At 35.5% G+C, this 21567-nt stretch overlaps 2 protein-coding genes across 11 annotated transcripts in view; one reads left to right on the plus strand and one right to left on the minus strand.

Annotated features, from left to right (window-relative positions):
* Positions 1-21567, minus strand: part of sema4c (sema domain, immunoglobulin domain (Ig), transmembrane domain (TM) and short cytoplasmic domain, (semaphorin) 4C) — a 656757-nt gene that overhangs the window by 530129 nt on the left and 105061 nt on the right. For all 7 annotated transcript variants that reach the window (XM_073950580.1, XM_073950578.1, XM_073950581.1 and 4 more), the window contains 2 exons: positions 14841-15052; positions 11139-11281 (listed from right to left, as the gene is read on the minus strand). The gene's annotated coding sequence lies outside the window, so the exon portion shown is untranslated. The remainder of the gene's footprint in view (positions 1-11138; positions 11282-14840; positions 15053-21567) is intronic.
* Positions 4701-21567, plus strand: part of srrm4 (serine/arginine repetitive matrix 4) — a 763243-nt gene continuing 746376 nt past the window's right edge. For all 4 annotated transcript variants that reach the window (XM_073951121.1, XM_073951113.1, XM_073951120.1 and 1 more), the window contains exon 1: positions 4701-4904. The gene's annotated coding sequence lies outside the window, so the exon portion shown is untranslated. The remainder of the gene's footprint in view (positions 4905-21567) is intronic.

A 21567-nucleotide genomic window follows, 5' to 3' on the forward strand; every position in this document is an offset into this window, starting at 1 on the left:
AATAAAGCCTCAAAGGCTTTTAAGGCCAAGTAAAACAGTGAATACGGTTTCATTTTTTTTTTTTTTTTGGTGAACTGTCCCTTTAAGCTACTGTGTCTTTTTGTTTTCTCCCAAAAGGGTCTTCTCTTTTATCCTTGATTCAGTGTCTTTCTTTCTTTCTTCACCATATTTTTACCCTTGTTCCCCTCCATTATTTCTGTCTCTGTACTCATCAATATAATATCTGGTCCTGTCGGGCTATTCTCCCCATGTGAAAGCAGCAGACCAGCCATGTTCTGTGGCTAACCAGAGAAATGACTGATTTCAGCTGCAGAGCAACCGAGCATGTTAACCACTGGTGTGTGTGATGGCAGGGTGATTCCTCACTCTCTGACGCGGCCAGAGGTTTCAGCGCAAGCAACGAGCTTACTGAAAGGCCATGCACAGTCCTGCTGTGCCCAAAAATAGCTGCAGCACCGCTTCAAAGGGCCCATGCTGACAATTTATGATGACAAATCATAAGGGGGTAAACCCAAACTCTATTGATTCTATTCATCTATCAGACCAGAAGGGCCAGTGTGAGCTGCTGCACACAAGGAAAATGGCAAATCTGTGAAAAAAAGGGAAAAAAATGACTGAAGCATTACAGTATATGAATGATAATAAACATAAGTTGTAATCTCCTCAGTACTTACAGTATACTGAATTTTGTAGAGATGTGTACATAGTACATAATAAAGTTGTGAGCAAAAAAGTCATTTTTTATTTTACTTGATTTCAGTGTGTTGTTAATTTTTCGTGACAAAATAGTTATTATTAATGTTGAAAATAGGGATGCAGCTGTTAACCGATTTCACTATTCACCACACTTTAATTTGTCAAGGTAAAGGCTTCTCAACATCGAATTTCTGCACAGAAGAAAACTGCTGCAACTAAACAAAGCAATGCCAACTGTGCGCTAGTTTAAAGTTCCGAGCTTGTGTGCACTTAGGTGTATACCCCTGCACACAGGATTAAAGGTTGATTTTAACTATAGCTATTAACTAAGGGATGTACACATATCCAATCTTTTGCTTGCACAAGTTTGCTATTTCCAATTGGGGCGATGTCTGATGTCTATGTCTTTTCAGGTGCACCTAGTGTAGCCGAAAGAATGCCGCGAGCGTACGACAGGTCACGTAACAAGAAATGACCGGTCAACTTCATATTTTGTATGGAATATACACAATTTTTTCTACCCCCCAAAAAAATAAAATACAAAATACAAAAATACAAATATCTAACCATTGTGTAATATAGTCAAAAGTGCGTTTTAGACAGAGGTTCAGCAGCCTTTGAATACATTTGTCCTCCTTAAAAGGAAAATACTATGTATAATAATATGTAGCTTAGATTTACATTAGACAAAAAAAAATATTCATATATTTATATATTTGTTTGTTGTTTTTGTCATTTATTTTCAGTGTAAAACTATGACCCATGTTTAAATGCCAAAAACTTGTTTTGGCTTTATTTTAAGTCCAAAGAGAAATGGAATATTGTTTGTTTTTTTATCATTTTTTTGTGCTGTATTATTTTGGTTTTTGAGTTTTCATGTGATTTTTGAAACTAGTAGTGTTTTGAAATTAATGAATGCATAATAATTGTGATAACCGTAAAGCTGTGATTATTCTTCAGACTTAAATGGTACAACCAAAATCTATAAATCTATCTCGCTAGTTGAAAACAGTCCTGCTGCTTATTTTTTTATGGAAATTGTAATATTTTTAAGTAGTCTTTCATCGATATAAAATCATTATTTAAAGCATTTTTTTTTTTTAATTGAAAAAATATATATTATTATTAGTGATGTCAAACAATTAATATTAGACTATTTAGCTTTGGTAAATAAAATTATATTTTAAGATGATGATGATGATTATTATTATTATTATTATTATTATTATTATTGTGTTTGTTGTTGTTGTTGTTTATTTTGTTCAAATTAATTTGAGTTGTTTATTGATTTTTATCGATTTATTTGCTTGTTTGTTTATTTATTATTTATTTTATCTTGTATTCATTTTTTTTCATTTATTTGAATTATTTTTATGTATTTATTTATTCATCTATTTTATCTATTAGTTTAATTTATTATTTTTATGTATTTATTTATTTTAGTTTTATTTTGTTTATTATTTATGTATGTTTTAATTTATTTGTTTATTCATTCATGTATTTATTTATTCACTTATTCATTCCTTCATTTATTCAGTTAGATAGTTAGCTATGTCCCGCAGACTTTTGAAAGGTAGTATGTAATTTCTCATTCATCTTAAATGCCTATATTACCACAGAAGTTTATCCAACCTGGACCACCAACCACAGACATTCAGGAGCTACTGTACTGTTAGAACTAAAAAACAGTGGAGGGAAAAAAGACAAGAGAATAAAAACAGCCAGTCAGTGTGCCGTGCATGATAAAACAGAGCCCTTGAGCCACGAGGATGACTGCAGATCTGATGAGGTCACAATGAAATGAATCCCTCCATTAGGAGTGATATGAGAGAGAGCAGCTGCCATAGCCATGACACACACACACACACACACACACACACACACACACTCAGTTAGCATGAGCTCATAGACAGTGCTATGGACACAGAGCTTTCTTTGACCCAACACTCCAACCTGACTGACCTCCTGCCAAACCAGCAGTGCAGTCAAAAGAAAGAGCCTTTATTTCACCTTAAAGGGGGAAAAAGTAAAAAAAAAAAAAAAAAAAAAAAATATATATATATATATATATATATATATATATATATATATATATATATATATATATATTCATAACTTTAGTGTCGACCGTGCATATACCGAACTGGATGAAGAAGAGAAGGTAGTTGAGGCGGGCGGTTTGGCTGACCAAGCAGTGACCCGCTAATGAGTGGCACCGGGTGCCAACCGCTACACCAAACTCCCACTCATTCCTGCACAACGATGCAAAATCAGACATTCTCATGGCTCATTATGGGTCAGATCGCTTTCATACAGTAAAACAAAACACTAACCTTGTTTTGAGCACTGAACGACCTGTTTTTTTTTTTGTTTTTTTTGCTGTGTTGCCGAATCAGTGTTTCAACGTGGAAAGGTGTCATTGTTATTTATTTGCTTATTTATTCATACATTCATTCATTCATTTTCTTTTCGGCTTAGTCCCTTCATCAATCTTGGGTCACCACAGCGACAGGAATGAACCTCCAACTTATCCAGCATATGTAATTTACGTAGCGGATGCCCTTCCAGCTGCAACCAATCACTGGGAAACACTCATACATGCTCATTAACACACATACACCATGGACAATTTTAGCCAACCCAATTCACCTGTACCGCATGTCTTTGGACTTGTTGGGGAAACCGGAGCACCTAGAGCAGGGGTGTCAAACTCAGTTCCAAAAGGGCCAAAGCACTGCATAGTTTAGTTCCAACCCTGCTCCAACACACTTACCTGTAGGTTTCAAACAAGCCTGAAGGACTCAATTAGTTTGATCAGGTGTGTTTAATTAGGGTTGGAACTAAACTGTGGAGGGTTGGGCCCTTTTGGAACTGAGTTTGACACCTGTGACCTAGAGGAAACCCACGGGAACGCGATGAGAACATGCAAACTCCACACAGAAATGCAAACTGACCCAGCCAAGGCTCGAACCAATGACCTTCTTGCTGTGAGGTGACAGCACTACCTACTGCGCCACAGCGTTGCCCTTATTTATTTATTTATTTATTTTTGTGAGTAAAGAGAAAATACCAGTACAAATAGAAAATAAAAGTATATAAAAGTACAAAATTGATAAAAAATAAATAAATAAAAAGATCACAATACAACCCACATATAGTAAAACAATCAATATTTGATGTGCATAAACGATATATGATTTACTGAAAGTTGGCAGCATGGTGTATTAATAAAAAAATTATGATAATAAGAAGAAACAGTTTTAATGCTGTATCAGCACTAGTATTCATCTAGTCTATGTTATTTTTATGTTTTATATAAATATAAAGATAATACTCTTATAGTAATAGTAATAATAATAATAATAATAATAATAATAATAACAACAATAATGTAATAGTTTTGTAACACTCTTTAAAAAGCATCTTTTGTTTAGTCTTATTTGTGGACCAGTTGAGGTCTGTGCAATACATATTAAAAGTTCTAAACCATATATTATGCTTTATTGTTATTTTATTCCACTATATAAATAATTTATTTACAGTAAAATATTACATTTGATAGGTGTCTCTCACATCCTTTACAATTACATTAATATAGTATAGAATAGTGTACAATGTTTAATAATGATAAGATTTATTTATTTATTTATTTATTTATTTATTTAATATTGGGTGCAAGTTTTAAAGAGCCCATATTATGGGTTTTTGAAAATTCCCCTCCATGTAGTGTGTAACACAGCTCTAAGTGAAGTGAAGTATCCAGCTAAGGCTTAAATCTGTAAGAATACAGTGTTTAAAACGGTTGATTCATCTATAAAAGAGTCGACTCATAGTGCTTCAAACGAGTCGCCTTAATACCGATTCATTAGGTGTTTCGCCATGACGTACGAACGAAACCAAGTTATTCACGTGCACGCGCAAACCCGGGAGATTTCAAACCTGAGGCCCAGCCCTCTGACGCAGAAACCCAGACACACACACACAAACCCACAAACACAAACATGCCGGTCGATTGAAGTCACACTGCAGATGGACATTATCAATTCTCTACCCAGAGATGAAACCTCAGCATTATAACCAAGCAGTTGGAAACTTCTGGAAACTACAGGCTACAAAGAATACTTCATCTGCGTTTGTTAAAGTAAGGATCAGTAAAGAGTAACTTACTGATGGACGTCAGGATGAGTTTCTTCCTCCATTTCTCAAATGTAAGTAAGTGCGATTAAAGTTGCCTCGTTGACTCTAGCTTGCAAATGTATTTAGTTGTGATTTGTTACTTGTAACCGCGTGTACTGTATCAGGTTAACTGACTATATTCTCTTATCGCGTGCAAAGTCACGTTAAAAACGCAACGCGTGCTGTTTGTTTACGGAGCTCCGTGGTAGAGGTCTGCATTCCCGCGGCTGTCCCCGTGCCAGATTTCTGCGGCGCGGGAATAAATTTCCGAATCAATCGCGGGAGCGGTCGGTAACAGGTTTAATTTGGGACGGGAGCGGGCTGTCTAGCAATATCGTGGATATTGCTATGCGAATGAGACAGAGCTTTGCCTGCCTGTGTGTCTGCTTGGCGCTTGTGTGTATGTGTTAGTGCGCGCGTATGAGAGAGAGAGAGAGAGAGAGAGAGAGAGAGAGAGAGAGAGAGAGAGAGAGAGAGAGAGAGAGAGAGAGAGAGAGAGCGAGCTCTGTCTGGCTGTCTCTGGACTGTTTTGCTGGGTGATTTTCGGTTATGTTCTCCCCTGCTCTTTAGCGGGATTGGGCGCGGCGGGTAGAAAACGGGGCGGTTCGGGCACCGGGACAAGAAATTCTAAACAAAAGCGGGAGCGGTCGGGTTCAGGCTAATACCTGGCGGGTGCGGGCGGAAGCGGGAGCGTTGTCGTCCAGAGGTGTGTGTGTGTTTGTGTGAGTGTGTGGCAGCTAAAATCCACGTCTACACTATCGAGCGTGTATGAACTGTGATTACTTTTATATTGCTGATTAGCTATTGGGCATTTCATTCTCTGACTGAAGGCAGTCGACCAATCGTGACAGACTGTCATCGGTCCAATCAGCGCAGATTAGCTTTGCGCTAAGGAGGGGTTTGGGAACAAATGAATCACTGGACGATTCATACAGGAGTCGCTGGGATAATTAGGTAAAAATAAATGCAGATTATAAGACCATGAAAGTGTTTTTTGACTTTGCATGCATATTAGACTGTTGTTGGAGACCCTTACAACCAAGATATGACCCTATTTCATGTATAATATGGGCTCTTTAATAATTATGATTTTTCTTTTTTTCTTTTACTTTTTAAACACAATAAGAAACAATTTCAGTTAATTAGTTGCTTCAATACAGGCATGTACACATTTGTCTATAACTCTCTAAAACTTTTTAGTAAAACATAAATGAATATTCAAGAGTTCACACTTAGATTTTGCTTGAAACTAATTGCAGGTTTGGCATGCTGTCCTGAGAGAAAACCCTGAGCTCGGAGATAATTGAGCCTAGGGCTCCTGCCTAGTAATTTAGCATAAAAGAGGGCGCAAGACCAGGTCGGTCTTAAGAGCTCCCCCTGATAAAGGAGAAAGGAGGGAGATGAAATGGACGGAGAGGTTCTTCAAAAACGAGGACAAGAGAAGTAAAGTGGAAATGGGCTATTTTTTGTAGGCTTGGATTAATCTGATTGGTTTATAAATGTTTGCAGATGAGACTAGCCCTGATCAATCATATCACGTGCTCCTCTCGAAATTAGCTTAAAAAACTTCACCTAAAATAACACAAATTATTGTCAACAGTACATTCCTGTTGATCTCAATCTTACTCAATCTCAATCATTTGGACATTGATGAGAACTGTTTTAAACACGAGATCAATCTGTTTCCGAGTCTGAGGATATACACTTTCTCTAGCGTATTGATCAGCGTTCAGACAAAACATGTTGTTAATATTTTACTATAACAGCATCTTTATAGCCTTCCAGACAGACCTGTAGAATTATTATAATTTTTTTATTCTGCACGAGATCAAGACAATGATGGCATGCTAGGATAGACAGCATGAATGTGACTCATAAGCCCTCGAGCATTCATTACTCAGCCATCACTTGACACCACATTTATTCCATTTATATTGCACATTAAACTCTGAATGCAACACAACATTGTTAATCTTTGAGTAAAAACAAAACTACAAATTAAACTACAGCCATGTCACCCTGCAGCCCAAGACCTGTTACTCACTGAAGCTAAGCAGGGCTGAGCCTGGTCAGTACCTGGATGGGAGACCACTAGGGAACTCTGGGTTGCTGTTGGAAGTGGTGTTAGTGAGGCCAGCAGGGGGCGCTCAACCTGTGGTCTGCGTGAGTCCTAATGCCCCAGTAAAAGTGAAGGGGACACTATACTGTCAGTGGGCGCCGTCTTTCGGATGAGACGTTAAACCGAGGTCCTGACTCTCTGTGGTCATTAAAAATCCCAAGGCACTTCTCGTGAAAGAGCAGGGGTGTAACCCCGGTGTCCTGGCCAAAGTCCCTCTATCGGCCCTTACGATCATGGCCTCCCAATCATCCCCTCTCCACCGAATTGGCTCAATCACTGTCCCTCCACTCCACCAATAGCTGGTGTGTGGTGAGCGCACTGGCGCCGTTGTCCTGTGGCAGCCGTCGCATCATCCAAGTGGATGCTGCACACTGGTGGTGGTGTGGAGAGACCCCCCCTCATGATTGTGAAGCGCTTTGGGTGTATTGCCATACACAATAAATGCGCTATATAAATACACATTACATTAAATTACATTACAATAAAGACACTTGTTGGTGTTGAAATACAGTACAAAAAGGTTACTTGCATGTTAAAAAGTTACAAGACTAAAACTAATAAACTACAAAAGCAATTAGCATTAAAAAGGACATCCAATGTCACCTTTAAGTAAGTTGATTCTTTAGGGTCTTAATAAACACTATATTACTTACTTTGAATAAATTTCTCAAGAGTAATGTAAATAAATACCCTCTTTTACTGTTTCAAAACACCACAGTCCACAGGGAGCCATATTTCTTCATGTCTCCTTAAATGCTAATGAGCTGCTGCACACCTCGCCCCACTCCCAAGCCGCCATCACTTTCAATCTCCAGCAGTTGATCTTCTTGCAAAGACCTGGTGGATTCTTCTGATTTGTTGACAAATGGGTAGCGGATTTAATCTTTGGCAGTTCGCAGGTCCTTCACTGGGCCTTTTCCCCTTAGCAAAGAAACTTTCTAAATACATCTGTTTCTTACTCATTTTGTTGCTTGTGGGTTCAATTTTGGTGGTAGAGTGACCGAGATGTAACGAGAGAATACAGTCATTTTCCTAAATAAAATATTTTTCAAAATAAAATATTGTTCAGACTCTGATAATTAATAAAACGGAAATAATTGATTACTTCTTGTGGGGCTCAGGACCAATTGATCCACAAACCAGTACTGGTCCAGGGCCCAGTGGTTGAGGACCACTGCTTTATTTAAATGCTATGTTGAAGTGAGTCCAGCTTCACATTGCCCAAGGTTGTAAAGCAGTAAGCAAAAAATACTTGCACACCCAAGCAAGTTCCCAACTTCTTTTGGGATATTCCCTTCATAAAGCTAATCCTTTTCACCGTTGCCTCTTTTGAATCTTGAACTCTGTGTGACAATTTTTTTGTGAGCTTTAGAAGTTTTATTCGAACACACAACACAATCACTTTGGATCACTTTTGGTTGGAAGAAGGTGGATAGTCTATAGTTTACTCGGAGGTGGGCATGTTTAAAAAATGTTGCTAGTTATGTCCAAACTGCCAAGAAATTCAGACAGGTTAATTATGATATTTTCTTTTTAACTTGTCTAAACTGGCAGACAAAGCAAAAACCTAAACAAAAAATATCCACAAAAGGGAAATTTCCTCGGAATTTCGTTACTCCCCAACATTAATAACAACAGAGTTTGCAAAAAAAGCCAGAGATTGACTTTAGTCATAAAAGCATGCAAACAAAACAACCAATCAAAATAAAATGATAATAATGAGTAAAACCAAACAGAGCCGTTTCAAATCTATGGCGAGCTTGAATCTTATATGTGATGTGTCAAATTCAGCTATACAGCCTTTATTGGCTCTCACACATGAAGGATGAGGATTTTACTATAAACACGAATTAACTGAAGCTGACATTTGCTAGCAATAATCAAATTAAATAATCAAAACTTATTAAACATTACTTATATTTTAAATAAATTAAAGGTACAGCTACAACATTTAAATGCTATTTTAATGCGAGTACAGATTCATATTGGCCAAGGTTGTAAAGCAGCAACGCAAAAAAAATTTATAATAATTTGCCCACCCAAGCAAGTTTTTTCCTCACTCCTTCAGGGTTATTCCCTTCATATGTAAAGCTAATCCATTTCACTGTTGCCTCTTCTGAAGCTGGAAAGAAGTTTCGAACACACAACATGATCACTTCATGTTCAAATGCAAAAAAAGCCACCACCGTTAGCCTCTGCTATCTGTTTACAAAAAGCGGTTGGAAAAAGGTGCATAGTCTATAGTTTACTAGGAGGTGGGCATTTAAAAAATAGCTATGTCTAAACTGCCAAGAAACCCAGACAGATTATTATGGGTCATAAATACACTCAGACAATTTATTAAAAAAAAAGGCTGGATATTTTCTTTTTAACTTGTCTGAACTGTCAGACAAAGCAAAAACCTAAACAAAACAAAAAATAAATAAATAAATAAATAAACTGGCAACTTATCTCAGATTTTCATTATTTCCCAACATTAATGGCAATGTAGTTTGCAAAGCAAGCCAGAGATTGATGTCATGAAAACACACAAACCAAACAACTAATCAAATCAAAATAATAATAATAAAAAAATAAAGAGTAAAACCAAACAGAACTGTTTCAAACCAATAGTGAGCTTGAATCTTATGTGATGTCAAATTCAGCCTTTATAGCCTCTGACACATGAAGGATGATGATCTGACTCCAAACACGAATTCCCTTAAGCTGACGTTTGCTAGCAATAATCAAATTAACAAACAAAATTTTTTAAAAATTACTTGGATAAATATATTTTGGATAAATTGTAGGTACAGCTACACCCTTTAAATGCTTTTCTAATGATGCCAGTCCAGCTTCATATTTCCCAAGTTTGTAAAACAGCAAGGCAAAAAAAAAGTTTTTTGTTTTTTTTTTTACACTCAAGCAAGTTTTTTTTCCCTCACTCGTTCTGGGATATTCCCCTTATATATAAAGCTAATCCATTTCACTGCTGCCTCTTCTGAAGCTGGAACTTTCTGTAAGGACACATGTGTGCTTAAGAAGTTTTATTCGAACACACAACATGATCACTTCATGTTCAAATGCAAATCAAAAAAGGCTCCATCATTAGCTGCTTTGCTGTCTGTTTACAAAAAGGGGTTGGACAAAGATGGAGTCCGTTGTTCACTTGGAGGTGGGCATGTTTAAAAAAAAAAAAAAGCTAGTTACATCTAAACTGCCAGAAAATTCAGACAGGTTAATTATGGCACATGAATACACTCAGACAGTTTATAAAAAAAATAAAATAAAACCAGCTGCATATTTTCTTTTTTACTTGTCTGAACTGTAAGACAAAGCAAAAACCTAAAAAAAAAAAAAAAAAAAAAAAAAACTAGAACATGGAAATTGTCTCAGATTTTTGTTATTTCCCAACATTAATGACAACGCAGTTTGCAAAGCAAGCCATGATTATTATATTATTATTATTATTCATGACTTTAGCCATGAAAACACACAAACCAAACAACCAATCAATCAAATCAAAATAATAATAATAATAATAATAATAATAATAATAATAATAATAATAATAATAATAATAATAAAGAGTAAAACCAAACAGAGCTGTTTCGAATCAATAGTGAGACTAAATCTTATATGTGATGTGTCAAATTCAGCTATTCAGCCTTTTTAGGCTCTGACAGCACCATTCGCTATTTTTTCCACACATCAAACATGACTGTGCTGGCAGACTGTCAGTCATTCTAACTCAGCCACTTTATTTTTCTCTTTTTTTCTCTCTAAAACATGTAGGATAGCAAAAAATGTAAGACCATGACAAGTACCTAAAATAAGACAGCTTTTAATTTTATCGTCTCATTTCAAATCTTCTGCACAAAAGCATCACATTTGCCATGAAAAAAAAACATCCCCACACACATGCACAATATGATGTCATATCCTGTTCTCCAAAGGCCTACAATATCTAAACAGGAGTGAAACACTATAATTGCTTTTTACTCTTCACAATGCAAGTCGCTATTAAGGCTAATTTGACTCCTTCTCCAACAAGCTTTGCCATGTAAGTGCATGACACCTGTGAGAATGAGCTGTCGTATTCTTTTCAGCTTTGCAGTGTCTTGGGCCGAGGTGTTGAAAAACGGGAGCATTTGATATTATTACTAACCTGACAATCACAGGAGCGACCGTGCTGAAGTGAAGGGCTGAGCTCTGTGTTTTTACAAGAGCTGGAATCTCTCTCAGACGATGACAACCAGCTTAGTCAGTCAAGTGGCCCGCGTTGGGGGACATTTTATCTGGCTTTTAGGCCTGAGGGAGATGACAACACAAAGGTGTAACAGTAATGCTTAGTAAGGATGTGTTAAATACTACATTTTATGAACAAGGCTGATGCTTTGAATGTAAAAGGGGGAAAAAAAAGGACAAAAGCTATACAAAGTAATCAGACTAACCATTTTCAACAGTGAAACGGGTAAAAACAGTAATATAGACTTATATCTTAAGCATGATAATTTTATTGAGTGCAATGTTGTATTTTAATGCTGTATAGATATTTATTTGGAGGTTTGTTTGTTTGTTTGTTTGTTTGTTTGTTTGTCTGTTTGTTTGATAATTTAAAAAAAATACAAAAAACATTATAATATAAAACTGTAAAGTATTACATAATAATAATAATTGTAATAATAATGATTATTATTATTATTATTATTATTATTAGGGATGCTCCTATCGATCAGCTAGAGATCGGTATCGGTTGATAATCACGTTTTATAACTCGATCGATACTCAACAATCTGACCCATCTCACGAACTGATTGCAAGTGTTTGTTTACGATTTTAGAACGGCTGTCAACACAACAGCTAAAATATATAGTGTCTCCTTCAACCGTATGACCTCTGCCAGAAACTCTGTGAGTCTCCCACATATTCATAGCTGCTCCGTGAGACCCACAAATCAAAGCAACGAGAGCGGACGAGCAAGAGAACAGATTGCAAGAGGCAAATGGATGATCTAAGCATAACATTTAAATGAATGGTTAAATAAATAGATATGACTTTTTGAAATATACTTATTGCAATAAACAGGTTTATAGGCATGTTTCATTTTAGTAAAGAAGTTATATTTATAGGTGTGCAATTTAACATATTCAAACTTTTTCCTCCTGTGAGACATGTTATATGATTATTCCATCACTTGCAATGTTTCTAAATTGCATTGTCAATCATTTTCTTACCAATTTTTTTGTATTTGTTTTATCTATTTTGTTCTGTAAAGCTACTTCTGATCATGATATGTCCACACTGAATGGTTATAAAAGAAATGTATTTACGAGATATTATGCAACATTCTTTATTTATTCTTTTAGGTATGGCAAGATCTCCACTTAAGTATCATACTTTGAGGGAAAAATCAGAATCTGTACTCTGTATCGATCGATTACAATGACAAGGAATCGGTACTCTGTATCAGCCTAAAAAATCCTGATGGTAGCATCCCTAAATTATCATTATTATTAATATTATTAATATTATTATTATTATTATTATTATTGTTGATGTGGTGGTGTACCAATAATAATTATTAGATCTAGCTGTTGCACTATTTATTATTTTTCTAAGCATCATTACTAATTACATTTCTAATATTACAGCATTATATGTATTATAGTATTATGATGATAATGCTGACGATGATGATGATTATTATTATTATTGTTAAAAATAATGTGTTTGTACAGATTTATATGGTTTATAAAAATTGTATAACGACATGGTTACATGTGACGAGGGGAGCTTGCTTGAATGACCCAAACAGGGGGAGAGTGCGTTAGAAGAAGGCTAAAAAGTAGGTCAATCAAAAACATGCTGTGCCCAAGTTTGCTCTTTGTTTGCCGTTGAGAGAAAAAAAATCTGAAGTTTATTGTTTACCTGAATCTCTGACCATGCCTTCTTACTCACAAACATATACTGTACGAACTTGATTATATTATGACCTAGTTGTACTCAGTTAAAGTCCTTTATGACAGGCCCGTAGCCAGCTGTGGTTCAGGTGGCTCAAAAGACCTTAGCCCCACTGACAAAAAGTAAGAGTTTGTCCCAAACACAAGCTCATTTATCCTAATTTGACTGCTATGTCATCCTAAATTTTGAAAATAACTCATCGAAGAAGGCTGAGAAAAATCTGATGTAAGTGATGTCATCTTTCACTACTGACCGACTGTATTGTTGCTAAAATAGAGAAACATTTTACAAGTAACATTAATTCTAAATCAAAGACAAAATGACAAATAAAAAGGAGTAAGGAACCAAATGTAAATTTTGAAGCATATTAAAGTTAATTTTATTACTAATTAGGCTTTTGTTGTTATCCATAAATTTTCAAATATGCTTTTTTTACAAGAAAGGCTAAAGCTCTACATTATTATTATTATTATTTTTATAATTATTATTATACTTTTTATTATTCAATTGGCCAAATTCTTACTGAGGAAAGTTGAATGTGCTGGCTAGTTTGGTATTTGCTTAATAAATGACAATCGGCCACTTAGGGCCTACTCACACTATGCCATCCGTACCGTGCCCAGGCCCGTTTCCCGGATTCGTTTGAGAAGTGTGAGTGCGCTGAATCGGGCTCAAGCACGGTTCACTTGGCCGGCCCTGGCCCGGTTAGAAGAGGCGTGCCTGAGCGCGATTCACTTGGGCTTTGGCGCGGTACGCTTATGATATAACGGCAAAGATATCCAAGAACAACCCTTTCACCAGGCTGGCTACGGGCCTGTATGAGGACATGCCTTGTGTCCCTGTAATCCAAAACGCTTAAAAATCATGCTTAACAGGGTTTTGACATTAACAATTTGCCACAGGTTTCTTGTGAGGATTGGGCCAAATAAGCTTTTTTTTTTTTTTTTTCTTCTTTTTTTTTTTACAGTATAACATTCATTACGTCTAAGTAATCCCTGTAAACCATTTTGCCTGCCAAGTAATCTCTTCACAAATTGTATAAAAATAAAATCTATTAAAAATAAAAATTAAAAATAACTGTGTGCTACACCCCAAAGAATAAAACATTCACTCAAAAAATAAATAAATAAATAAATAAATAAATAAAAAAAAAAAAAAAAAAAAATATATATATATATATATATATATATATATATATATATATATATATATATATATATATATATATATATATATATATATATATTGCTGCTTGTTACAACTACTTATTTAAAAGAAGTTGAAACAACACAATTCTTGATTTTTGTTTAAGAAAACTTAATTGTTTTGTGTTAAAACCGCTAAGTTAAATTAATTGTTAAAGTTAAACTAAAATACAATTTTAATTAAAGTGAATTAAAAGTAGAATTATTTATTAATTCAATTAATTTGTGTCAGGAAAACATGAATGTTTTGTTTTGAACCCTGCATTTTTTTACAGTGTATGGTTATGGGTTTGTTCCAATACTCATAATAAAAAAATACATAAAAATAAAAACATGCTTGCAAAAGTCCTGCCAGAGTAGCTGTTTGCTAATAAAACACCTACATGACATATTAATGTCAGAAACAATGCACAGTGTCATAAATATTCAAGATCTTTTTAAATCAAAAATTACAACTGTAAATACTACCCTACAGTTACTACAGTAACTAGTCGAACAAACGAAAAAGACTGTAAATATTACATTACTTTTTACAGTACACTATCAGTATACTAAAAAAGCAAACTTGTGATATATAGCATTACAGTATGAGTGAGACAGGCGATGACAAGTTTTATGACTTGACAAAAAGCTTTTCATGTTTGGGATTTTTCTGTTTGAAGGATTGACAGGCGATCTCCAGCTCTCCATCTGTGATTCACCGTGATCTTCAGGCCTGCTCTGTAATCCTGTGTGTGAGTGTGTGAGGAGGTGACAGGCATCATGAGGACTGACAGCTGTAAAGCCCTTTACAAACAGCAGCCCGGTGCAAATTTCAGACAGCCGAGGCCGCAGGACGCTCACAGTACTCAGAGAAGTTTAGGCTCCACGCCAACAGGAGACTGACAGATGAAACTTTCTGAACCAATTCATTCTGCAGGAAAGAAGAAATGCAGATGGGGGCTTGGTTACAATGGATGCCGAATATTTTGTGTTTTATCAACAACAAGCAATTTTTGAATCGTCTTTTGAATTTATCAATTAGATTTGTGTACTTTTTTTCTAATAGTCTTTTGAATTTATTAATTTAATTTGTGTATTTTTGAATCGTCATTTGAATTTATTAATTGGATTTGTGTACTTTTGAATCGTCTTTTGAATTTATTGTTTAGATTTCTGCATTTTTTAATCCTCTTTTAAAGTTATTATTTAGATTTGTGTATTTTTTAATCGTCTTTTGAATTTATTAATTGGATTTGTGTATTTTTGAATCGTCATTTGAAGTTATTAATTGGATTTGTGTATTTTTGAATCGTCATTTAAATGTATTAATCGGATGTGTACTTTTGAACCATCTTTTAAATTTATTGTTTAGATTTGTGTATTTTTTAATCGTCTTTTGAATTTTTTTATTGGATTTATGTATTTTTGAATTGTCTTTTGAATTTACGAATTGGATTTGTGTATATTTGAATTGTATTTTGAGTTTACAAATTGAATTTTGCATATTTACAAACTGTGTGTTGAGCTTACAATTTATATTTTCTAATGTGACTTGTGTTGTGGATGTATGAACTATATTTTGTAAATATATTATTTTTGAGACTGATTTGGCTCTATAATGAACTAGCAATGATATTTCAGAGCATAAATATGAACTACAAAACTGAAACATTCAGAATTGAACCAAAATGGTGTTTGATTTTTAATTATAATCATAGATTAAAAAAAAAGATTTAATTGATAAAGATAAATTAAAAGAAATGTGGATCCAAATCATTTCAAATGAAGAGCTATTTATTAATCTATGCAAGTGCAACATATGTCAATACTAATTTTAAATGTTGGCTTAAACCCTCGTGAAAAGAAAACAATCAAACAAAAAAAAAAATAGTATTAAAAGTCTAAAGATAAATGCATTACAATTCAGTAGTACAATCGAGAAATCACTAAAACAATACAACCAGTGAACGACAAACAGAACAGTGAGGGTGAGGTTTCATGATTCACTAATTCAAATGTTCATTCAGGGTAAGTCACCAGTAAAGGATTCATTAATTCAAATAATCTGTTCAGAGTGAGTTCACTTGATTTTCTTGATGCAAATGTTTCATTTAGGGTTAGTCTCCAGTCAGTGATTTACTCATTAAAATGATCAGCTCAGACTGAGTATCTAGTCAACGATTCACTGATTAAATGATGTGTATATAGTTAAACGGGTCGCACACCGGACTCGCCACTTATTGCTTCGACACTGCGTGCATATGACAGTTTGAGGTATCGCACACCAGCCGCACACATTGGCATGCTATTTAAAATAAAACTATTCAGATGGCGCTTTGTGACACGGCAAAAATATAAACAGTGTCCTGAGTCAGCGCCGCGAATTGGTAAAGACTTGCTGCGCCGGTGTGTGTACCCCCATAGAAATCTCTGTTTCGAATTCTAAAATGCATGGCACGACGAATCTGGTGTGCGACCCCCTTTATTCTCCAGTAAATGATTCACATATTCAATAGATCTGTTCAGAGTGAGTCTCCACTCAATCATTCACTAATTCAAATACTCCGTTCAGGGTAAGTTTTCATGATTCATTGAATCAAATGTTTCATTCAGGGAGAGTCTCCAGTAAATGATTCACTTATTCAAATGATCTGTTCAGAGTGAGTTTTCTTGATTCACTCGATTCAAATGTTTTGTTCAGGGTGAGTCTTCAGTCAATGACTCACTTATTCAAATGATCCATTAAGTGCGAGTCTCCAGTCAATGTGGTTTCACATGTTTTCACTTGAATTATCATGCATTATACATATGATTATCAGAGTATAATTTTTTAGTAATTAAACTTTCGTGCAAAATAAACATTATCATTAAGTACTTACATTTATTAATTAAACTAATTAATAATCAAGTAATTTTGTACTTTGACTCAAGTAATATTAGCTATATCATATATTGAATACAATTAATGTCCAAATTGGACTAACCAAATTTGTTGCAAAGCTACATATCATTATGTAGCTAAATAAGTATAACACGAGTCTACTACCTTTTTTGCACATGCTTAAGTATCAAATAGTCAATATATACATATTATAAGCATTTCAATAAAATCTTTGGTCCCACTTTATATTAAGTGGCCTTAACTAATATGTACTTACAAAGAAATAATAGTTTGTTAAAATGTACTTATTGTGTAAATACATATTTACTGTGTACTTATGCTTGATTAAATACATGTAATTACATCAGTAGTTAACTTTTGTAATTACATTTTTAAATACACTGTTGACCATCCCTTACACCTTAACCCACCCTTAAACCTACCCATGCCACCAAACCTGTCCCTAACCCAACCTCTATCCCAACTCAAAAGCACCACAAGGGTTCTCAAATACACAACCCGGGCTCATTGTGGAAACGTAGTCCTGCGGATGGCGGGTACGTACGGCTGCAGTTTTTTTGTTTTCGCGAGAGGCCACTGTTGTGCACTGTTGTTTTCGCACCTCAGACGCCTCTCGCGAGCGCGGTTCGCACCCGCGCCCGCGCTGTTCTCGCGTGAACCCACCGGAGGCCGCTGTCCGACTGAACGGATGATTGACTGCACGACCGGCCAATTGGCCAACCCGCCCTCCTCCTTCCCTGAACCCAACCAATTTTACAGATCGACCCGCCCGCCTGCTCGCTTCCCTAAATCAGAGAAAGTTTACAAAAGCCGTCCAAAAAAATAAAAGCCCCGATTTTTTTTTTTTTTTTTTCTACCGCGTTTTTGGATTTTGCTGCATTCTCACCCGTCATGAAACTCGTTCACTAAATTTTTGGGATTCTGTTTTTGTCTTACCTGATTGCTGGAACCGCTCTTCCCCGGACTCGAAACCGGTCGTCGTGGACGACTCCTCTCTGCATCTCGAGCCTGCCGACCTACACGGTGAGCTGAGTGGACAAACGGGTTGCAGCGGTGAAGCCCTCCACAAGGAGGTAAGGCAAGCGCGAAAGGGAACAGCGTCACACCGCCCTGCAGCGTTCGCTTGAAAATAAATTAACGCGGCCGTACGTACCCCCGGGACGTATTCCGCTGTCTCCAGAAACGTCCGCAGGACTATGTTTTCAGAATGAGCTTGGGTTGCAAATACATTATAAACAATAAGTATATTGTATTTATTTTTTTGATGTAAGTGCATAGTAGTTAGGGACACTTAATATTAAGTGGGACTAAATCTTTTGATCAGTTCCTCATAGTATAGATCTGTCCATTCATCTGAACAGGTATAATTCTTAAAATGACCCACAATCAGTCAAATGTTCTTCCGCTGTGTGGTTCACACACAGAAAACTGGTGTTAATTATAACAATCTCTGCTCCATTTCTCCTCACACACTACTTAAACTGAATCACTGGTGTTCCTTTTTGTAATTGGCACCCGTCCATCTGGTTTAGCTGTTCATGATTGCAACATGAACAGTAGACGTTTCCTTCAAACAAGTGAAGTCAGAAGCACGGCTTTGAACGTCAAGAAGGCCTTGAGGGATCAGATCCATTGCAGACAATCACTGATGAATGAAGAACATATCGAGCGCACAATCTTGTCTGAAAGCTGATCATGTCTTGATATTCAGCCTGCTGAAAACAGGCTTTTCAATCTTTCAGTCGGCCGTTTGAAGTAAAGCCTGTTGTGGCATGAAAATGAAGTGTGTTGACTTTTTGTGAATGTACTTCAGTGAGCAACACTGATTTCATGTTACATAAACAAATGAAGACATAAAAGAAATAGCTCGAAATACTGTAGCTCTTGCTTTTAACATTTGTTCTGCTTTTTCCCCCCTCCTGTGAAATTTAGGAACATTTAAGCACAGTGAAATGCGGCATAGTTTGAAAAGAGAAGCTTATCCGTAATCTCTTATTATTTAAGAATGGGTAGGGAGGCAGTCGTGGAAGGTGTCTTAAAAAATCAAATTCTCCTGTCAGACTGGCTTAAGGAATCACTTGTATGTGGATTCATGTTTGAAGGTTAACATGTTCATGTCTGTTTCAGGCCATTGGGATAAGCTTTCAAGACTGAAGACCTTTAAATTAACAATAGAATGAAAGGATACTCCTAAAGAGTCCTATGTTCAGGTGAAACGACATCTTAGCTTCTGAATGAATGAATGAATGAATGAATGAATGAATGAACAAACGTACAGAGGAATGAATGAATAGCAAAGCTTGCTTGTGCAGAAAAATTTGACACAATGTTAATTTATTCTCGGGAGGTATTCTTGTATAGAGTATGAAATTATTTAATACACTGGCAAATATAGGGATGGGTATCGTTAAAGTTTTAATGGTATTACAATTTTTATTGATACCACTTATCGATTCAGCACTTCCAGTACTTCACTACTCTTTGTAGTATTTATTTATGAAAAAACAAAAACAAATTGAACAGAATTAACAGCACTTTATTTTATTATTACATTTTAAAGTAAAATATATTAAATCAAGTATTGTGAAACAAATAAATATATATTTTATTACTGGGAAAGAATTTATGGTTTGAAGGAAAATGACTCTCAAATCAACATGTTTGCCTATTCTGGGAGAAGTCGGGACCTTTCTTGGTTTATTGTGCTCCCTGCAGTTGAAATACCCTCTTGGAGTTGCAAAATGCAGTTAAATGAGATAATGTTTATGATTTTTCATTAACGCATTTACATAAATGAGTTATGTGATTCTCATGTGAGATTGCCAACTGTGCAGAGGAATATCAAATAGTTTAAATTAGAAAAGGTTGGTCTGCTAAATTATGCTACTATATGTGATGTTTATTCAGCAAGAATTCTCCAGTACGGATAGCAGAACAGTTTACGTCAGAGCTTATACTTCGGTCTTTTATAATGTAGCACAGATACCGATGAAGTACCAAGTTTCAGTACCCATTCCTAAGCAAATATATTAATTAATACCGTTTTATTATAACCATAAAACATTAATCAAATCTCAAGTTAATTAACTGATTTAATCCTATCAAACACTGTATGAAAAATAAATCTTATATTGAAGTAAAATGCTAATTTTGTCTTTCATTTATTTCAAAATTGTCAATATGTTGTACAATTTTAAAAACAAGAGACCGTAAAGTTCAACACCCTACGTCGACTGTGAGTGACATCACTTCGGAATACAAACACGCCAAATATAGTCGTCCCACCCCTGTGGTTTGATTGACAGGTTTCAGTGTAGACAGAAATTCAAATGCAAAAGGATTTGCGATTCCATTTGAGTTTTGGCAGGTTACATGCACAATGCAGAGAAAAAGAATGAGCAAATGAAGCAATTAATATTGGTATTTAGATTTGTCAGGCTCATAGGCCGCAAGACATAATAAATGCATTTGCAAAAGCTTTTTCATTAGAATTGGGCAGTCACTGTGTGTTTGCAGGATTTGAATCTTGTAAATCTTATAAATCAAAATTGCATTTGAAAATAGTCTATGATATCTTTCCATATATATCTGAGGTATCACCAGATAGCAGGTGAGTTAAATTTAGTATAAAAGCTTTTCCATTGTCTCGGCCTGGCCACAGAAAGTTCAACATGGCACCTCTTGGCAAACAAATCTCAGAAGACCTGAAAAAACATATTGTTGCTTTACATAAAGATGGCTTAGGCTGTAAGAAGATAGCCAACACTCTGAAACTGTGCTGCAGCACAGTGGCCAAGACCATCCAGTGTTTTAAGAGGACATGTTCTTCTCAGAACCATGGTTGGCCAAAGAAGCTGACTGCACGTTCTCAGCATCACATCCAAAAATTCTTTGAAAAAAGGCTTTGAAAAACAGATGGACGAGTACTACTAGTATTGCTGCAGTATGTTTGTGTACTTTTTCTAATTTCCCTTTAAGTGGAAAAAAAAATTAATTGAAATGAAAATCAAAGTATGAATAGCAGAATTAAACAAACTGATTTTCCCTACCAGCAAATAATAATCTGACACAAAGTATAAAAGCAGTCACTAACCCACCAATGATTAAATCTCCAAAAGACTGACAAAAACATTGCTGAATTGTAGCTTTGACATGGACATGAGGGATATAAATAATTGAAAGACAGCTGTGGGTGAAGTATATTGATCGTCGCTAGTGCTCAGTTTGCGATCACATCTCAGTTCTGTTGATTTGTAATTTCAAATATTCGTAGCTTGAAAATGAGAAATATGACTGCTATTAATTTATGACTACAATGGTGAGGGCTTAAACGGAGCAGTGCTCATAATAGAGCGAAAATGTTTTGTATTTTTGTAGAAAACACAGTTTAGATATTTTTAGAGTAAGAGGTCTATCAATGAATGTGTCAGGAATATCGAAAACTAAACCAACTTAACTCCGATCCTTTAGCACCCCCTCACAGAGCTTGATCCACGCTGGCATTTCTCCCCTCGAGTTTTAGGTTTTGAAAAGGAAAAAAAATC

This window comes from Danio rerio, chromosome 5, assembly GCF_049306965.1.
Source record: "Danio rerio strain Tuebingen ecotype United States chromosome 5, GRCz12tu, whole genome shotgun sequence".
In the NCBI taxonomy this organism is placed as follows: domain Eukaryota; kingdom Metazoa; phylum Chordata; class Actinopteri; order Cypriniformes; family Danionidae; genus Danio; species Danio rerio.